This window comes from Monodelphis domestica, chromosome 1, assembly GCF_027887165.1.
Source record: "Monodelphis domestica isolate mMonDom1 chromosome 1, mMonDom1.pri, whole genome shotgun sequence".
Lineage (NCBI taxonomy): Eukaryota > Metazoa > Chordata > Mammalia > Didelphimorphia > Didelphidae > Monodelphis > Monodelphis domestica.
In genome coordinates this window covers 160535858-160541857 of record NC_077227.1, presented here as the reverse complement: position 1 = coordinate 160541857, position 6000 = coordinate 160535858, and positions in this window count along the sequence as shown.

Genomic DNA, 6000 nt, shown 5'->3' with positions numbered 1-6000 from the left:
CCATCGAGGGGCCAAGCTGGGATAATCTGATTCATTTCAGTGCTCTTTTCCTTGTACCACAATGACTTGCCTTATGCTCATGGTGTGTATAGCTAGAAATGTCCTGCAAAGGAAGGCTAAAACTGTTCTTTAGAGGGCAGAACTGAGACCTATGGAGACAATTTACAGGGAGGAAAAGTGTCATGAGGTAAGAAGAAACTTCCTAATGATTGGAATGATTCCAAGTTAATAGATTGCTAGTGAGCTCCCCATTACTACAGGTCTTTCAGCAGAGGATGCATGACCATGTCTTGGGAATGTTGTAAAGGAGTTCTCTATTGCAATTGGACTAGTTGACCTTTGAACCCTGAGATTCTGTGGATTCCATAGAATGAGAATTGCCTCCTTAACGCTGAAGGGTGGGGAACTTCCTGAGGTCTTCCTCAGAGGCAGCTGGTAGCACAGTGGCTAAAGCACAGGACCTGGAGGCAGGAAGACCTGAGTTCAAATATGGCCTCAGACACTTCCTAGCTATGTGATCCTGGGCAAGTCACTTAACTGATGCCTGCCTCAGTTTCTTTAACCATAAAATAGGGATAATAATAGCACCTACCTCCCAGTTGTTATAAGGATATGTGTAAAACATTTAGCATAGTGCCTGGCACATAGTAGGTACTTAAATACAGGTATCCCTTCCACATAGCCACTTTCCCCATTGTGGTTTTATTATATCACAGGTCAGCATAAGACATTAAGTGCTAGAGCAGGCAGCTGGATAGCTGGGTGGAGTGAAAGCCAGACCTAGACACCAGAATTTCTGAATTCAAATCTGACCTCAGACATTTCCTAGCTGTGTGACCTTGGGCAAGTCACTTAACCCCCCATTGCTTAGTCCTTATTGTCCTTCTGTCTTGGAATCAGTACAGAGTATTGATTCTAAGATGGAAGGTAAATATTTAAATTTTTTTTTAATTTAGAATATTTTCACATCTCTCCTGCTCTTTCCTCCCTGCCCCCAAAGCTGACAAGCAGTTCCATTGTCAAGCAATTCATGTTTGCAATAGAGTGATCATTTAAAGTCAACATCTCCAATCATATCTCCATCGAACTACGTGATCAATCATATGTTTTTCTTCTGTGTTTCTACTCCCACAGTTCTTTCTCTGGATGTGGATAGTGTTCTTTCTCATAAGTCCCTCAGAATTGTCCTGGATCATTGCATTGCCACTAATAGAGAAGTCCACTATGTTTGATTGGACCACAGTGTATCAGTCTCTGTGTACAATGTTCTCCTGGTTCTGCTCCTTTCACTCTGCATCACTTCCTGGAGGTCGTTCCAGTCTCCATGGAACTCCTCCACTTTATTATTCCTTTTTGCACAATAGTATTCCATCACCAACATATACCACAGTTTGTTCAGCCATTCCCCAACTGAAGGGCATCCCCTCATTTTCCAATTTTTTGCCACTACAAAGTGTGTGGCTATGAATATTTTTGTACAAGTCTTTTTCCTCATTATATCTTTGGGGTACAAAACCAACAGTGCTATGGCTGGGTCAAAGGGCAGGCAATCTTTTAAAGCCTTTTGCACATAGTTCCAAATTGCCATCCAGAATGGTTGGATCAATTCAGAACTCTACCAACAATGCATTAGTGTCTCAATTTTGCCACAGCCCCTCCACTTTCCTTTGCTGCCATATTGTCCAGTCAGCTTGGTACCTCAGGGTTGTTCTAATCAAGAGGGATTTAGTTTTGATTTCATCCTGTGAAAACTGCCTATTCATGTCTCTTGACCATTGGAGAATGGCTTGATTTTTTGTAAATTTGACTTAGTTTGGAAGGTAAGGATTTTGTAGAAAAGAAATAAAATGGGAATCTGGAGAGAGTTTTGCAGAAACCGCAGACAACACACGAAGGCCAGCAGACAATACAGAAAACATTTAGGTTCAGAAACGTATATAATATAGGTATAGTATTGTATAATGCCAACATATGTTATCTCTTAATACCATCAATAGTCATAGTAAAGACCCCATAAAAGAAGAAGGTCAGACGTCTTCTGTGGTACGAAAGGAGGTCTAAAACATTTTACAGGATTTTCCAGATGGGGGGGGGGTGCCACACCTCTAAACCTGGCAGTGTGGATGGCTGAACTTATTTCCTTCCTCCTCCTCCTCCCAGCAGAATTTATATTTTAAAACTGGAGCAGGAAGAGGACAATGCCCAACCCCAAAGAGCCAATGATTATTGGTTTGGCTTTTAGCCTAGCCGGGGAGGGTCGTAGGTCGGAGACGGTGGCTTTGGGACATTTAGTTATCCCCCACTCAGTGTCTAGAGGTAAGGCTGATTCGAGGAACCACTTATTTAGCATTTGCCGTGCTCGATAGACGTTTGGGGTCCAAAGCAGAGAAAGAGCAAAGCCCCCAGGCTCAGGGAGCATCTGATCCTTCGTGGGAGCATCAGCTTTACATCTCCAGGCTTGAGGTCACAAAAAGGGAAGAGACTCACTGTTGGGCTGTTTCCAAACAGAGCGCAGAGGGGCCCAGGCCCAGCCGCCTCCTGCCAAGCCCCAGGTTCACTGCAGTAGCAACTTGGAGATGAGAAAGTTCCTTTCTGTTGCCAGCCTGCGATTCCCCAGGGCTGGGCAAGTTTGCCAAAATGAGGTCTGCTTCCTGGGAGCTTTTCTGGGCCTGCAGTCATTGCTGCCTTTGCTTCCCATGCTGCCCTGGGCAGCCCTGAGGGGAGCTGGGGCTGCTGGGGGAGGCAGCTGGCAGGGCCTCTGCCAGGTCAGCAGCACAGCTGCAAAGGGAGCTGGTAGTTACCTTTTTTTTTCTTCTTCCATTAATATAATTCAGTTTCCTAAAGTAAGGGAAATTACAGAGTTTACATAAGGCTGGAGCCCGCTAGGATTTTATTGGGTCTGGATACAAGCTATAGTAAGTGCTTGGGTAGTTTAGAAAAATGTAAGGCCACTCAGAGAAAACATGGCAACACTGAGATGTCTATACATCACCTGGCCTGGCGTCGCTCGGCTCCGAGGGAGGAAAGAGTCTGCCAGAATCACAGAATCTCAGAACCTACCTAGTCCCACCTAAACAATCATCTTTCTTCTTTTTTAAACGCTTCCCTTCTGTCTTAGAATGACCTCGATTCCAAGGCAAAAGAGCTATAAGGGCTAGGCAATTGCGGTTAAGTGACTTGCCCAGGGTCACACAGATTTGAACCCAGGTCCACCCATCTCCAGGACTGGCTCTCTATTTACTGAGCCACCTAGCTGCCCCAATAACACCTTTTTATAACATCTCTGACAAATAAGCTGCCAGCTGGTTTCTGCTTGATGAGATGCCAAAGCCACTCATCCGTGTGAGGAAAAGAATGCTGTACTGGATTTAGAAATAGAGGCCCTGAGTTCAAATCCCAGCTCTGTTATTTACTGTATGACTCTGGGGATCCATTGACTATCTCTGAGCCTCAATTTCCCCATCTGTGAAATGATTGTGCTAGATGATCTCTGAGGTTTCTCCTAGCTTGAAATCGATGATCTTAGGCACGGTGGGAGAAATAAAGAGGTCTGAGGCACAATCTCTGGCCTCCTGGAGTTTCCAGCATATTAGGGAGGGAGGGATGGCACACACCCCAATAATTATAAGGCAGAAAAAGTGGGGGTGGTAAGTGACCAGGATGGTGAGGAGCAGAGGCAAATGTGGCAAATTAGGCTGGTCAGAGCAGCTTTCCTGGAGGAAAACATGGAACTGATGGATAAGGAAGAGTGGAGAAGCCTTTTTATGTTATTATTATTTTTTACATTAAAAACCCTCACCTTCCGTCTTGGAGTCACTATTGTGTATTGGCTCCAAGGCAGAACAACAGTAAGGGCTAGGCAATGGGGGTCAAATGACTTGCCCAGGGTCACACAGCTGGGAAGTATCTGAGGTCAGATTTGAACCTAGGATCTCCCATCTCTAAACCTGGCTCGCCATCCACTGAGCCACCCAGCTGCCCCCTGGAGAAGCCTTTTTAGACACGCAAGGAGGCAGAGGTGTCCACTCTTTGCACAGCTGCCAAAAGGTTACCTTGTCCTAGAGCCCAGGTCTACCCCTGTCAGCCCTCTACCCAGCAAACTCCAGTGGTTTTCTTCCACCTCCAGGAGCATCCGACTCCTCTGTTTGTCATGTAAAGTCACGCCTGGGACCCAATCTGCACTCCCTGCATTCCCCATCGTGCCTGCCCGCTACGTAGTCCTTCCTGCGTGCTCCAGTCCGACCTTCTCGCCGTTCTTCAGACACGGCACTCTGGCTGCTGCCCTTCGAGGCTCAGCCTTTCCTGCTTCCTCCTGGCCGCTCGCACCCTCTCCCCTCCAAATCATCTTTATCTCTTTGGTATCTATGTTAGAGGCATCGTTGCCTTCTCTGATAGGCTGTGCCCTCCGCAGGGGCTGGAACTGTAAAGTCTATATGGCTTTTGTCTGTAGCTCTGCCGCCTGGCAATGCTGGGCCGTGGATTGGCAGGGGGTGTTAGCTACAGCAAGGGACTTAAGGGAGTTCAGAGGGACAGAAGTTGGCCATCTTCTCAATCTCTTGTGTCCAGGTTAGGAGGACGCATCAGCTAGCTAGATAGCCGTCTCTCAAAAATCCCTAGAAACAGGGACTTTCTCGTAGCTAGTATTAATGTTTCAGGGATTGCAAAGCACTTGACATTTGTCATCTCAATTGGTCCTCACATACAACCCTCTGAGGTTATCATCCCTATTTTACAGACGAGGAAACTGAGGTTGCAAGTGGTTAAGTGACTTGCTCAGGGTCATATCATTAGTCCCTGAAGTAGGATTTGAACTCAGGTCTTCCTGACTCCAAGTCCAGCACTCTATCCATTACACCACCAAGAGATCCTATGTCTAAAAGAGAGCTTTAAGAATTCTCTTTTGACCTCACCTTTGACTTTTTGTACTTATTGTTAAGAAGCTCAGCCTTATGGCCAGTCTGATTCTCTAGATCATCTCATCTTTTTTTTTATTTGCCATATTCAATATTTATTGATTTTTATACGTTTTAAAAGTAGGTTTCTGGGGGCAACTAGGTGGTTCAGTGGATTGAGAGCCAAGTCTAGAGAGGGGAGGTCCCAGGTTCAAATCTGGCCTCAGACACTTCCCAGCTGTATGACCCTGGGCAAGTCACTTAGCCCCCATTGCCTAGCCCTGACCACTCTTCTGCCTTGGAGCCAATACACAGTACTGATTCTAAGAGGGAAGGCAAGGGTTAAAAGAAAAAAGTAGGCTCCCAGTGCAGATTAAAACAAAACAACACAGCACAAAGGAGAAAAGACAACCTCTAGCAAACAGGGATGAAATCTCCTTTCCTGAAGTCCAGTGCTCTCTGGCCTCCTTCCCCCTGGCTCCCACTGGTGCCCCCGTCCCACAACTGCCCAGAGCCCAAGTCTTTGGTTATCTCCCTCCGGCGGGCGCTCAGCATAATAACTGGAGCTTTTGTTTTCAGACTCAGAGTCTTAGTGCCTAAGACTATTGAACTACTTTTCTCCTGGGCTTTGAAGCTCTGGTCCCCAAGGATTCTCCATGTCAGGCCTGTGACTATAAACAGGGACTCGGGACATCACAAAAGAGGAACAGGATTGAACTCAGGGCACCAACTGACGGTGGCTCCACACTCCAGGGCCAGAACCCTGAAAATGGGGTCAGAGGCCCCGAATTCAAATCATGGTCCTTCTCCCCTTTCTCTGGAGAACCACCTAAGCCTTCTGGCCTACTAGCGCACATACATGGAAGAGTTACACGATCTCTATGCGTCTGTCCAACGCTAAGACCGAGAAGATTCTCTGGACTCTTCACCATCTTCACCAGCTCCTTGAGAGCAGGGATTGTCTTTAGCCTCTGTGTGCTAGCATGTAGCACAGTCCTTGGCACATAGTGGGCACTGAACACACGCTTGATGCCTCTGATCCTTGTGGAGAGGCGAGGGGTTGTAGGTACGACGATCTCTGGAGGCATTTTCTAGACAGGGAATTCCA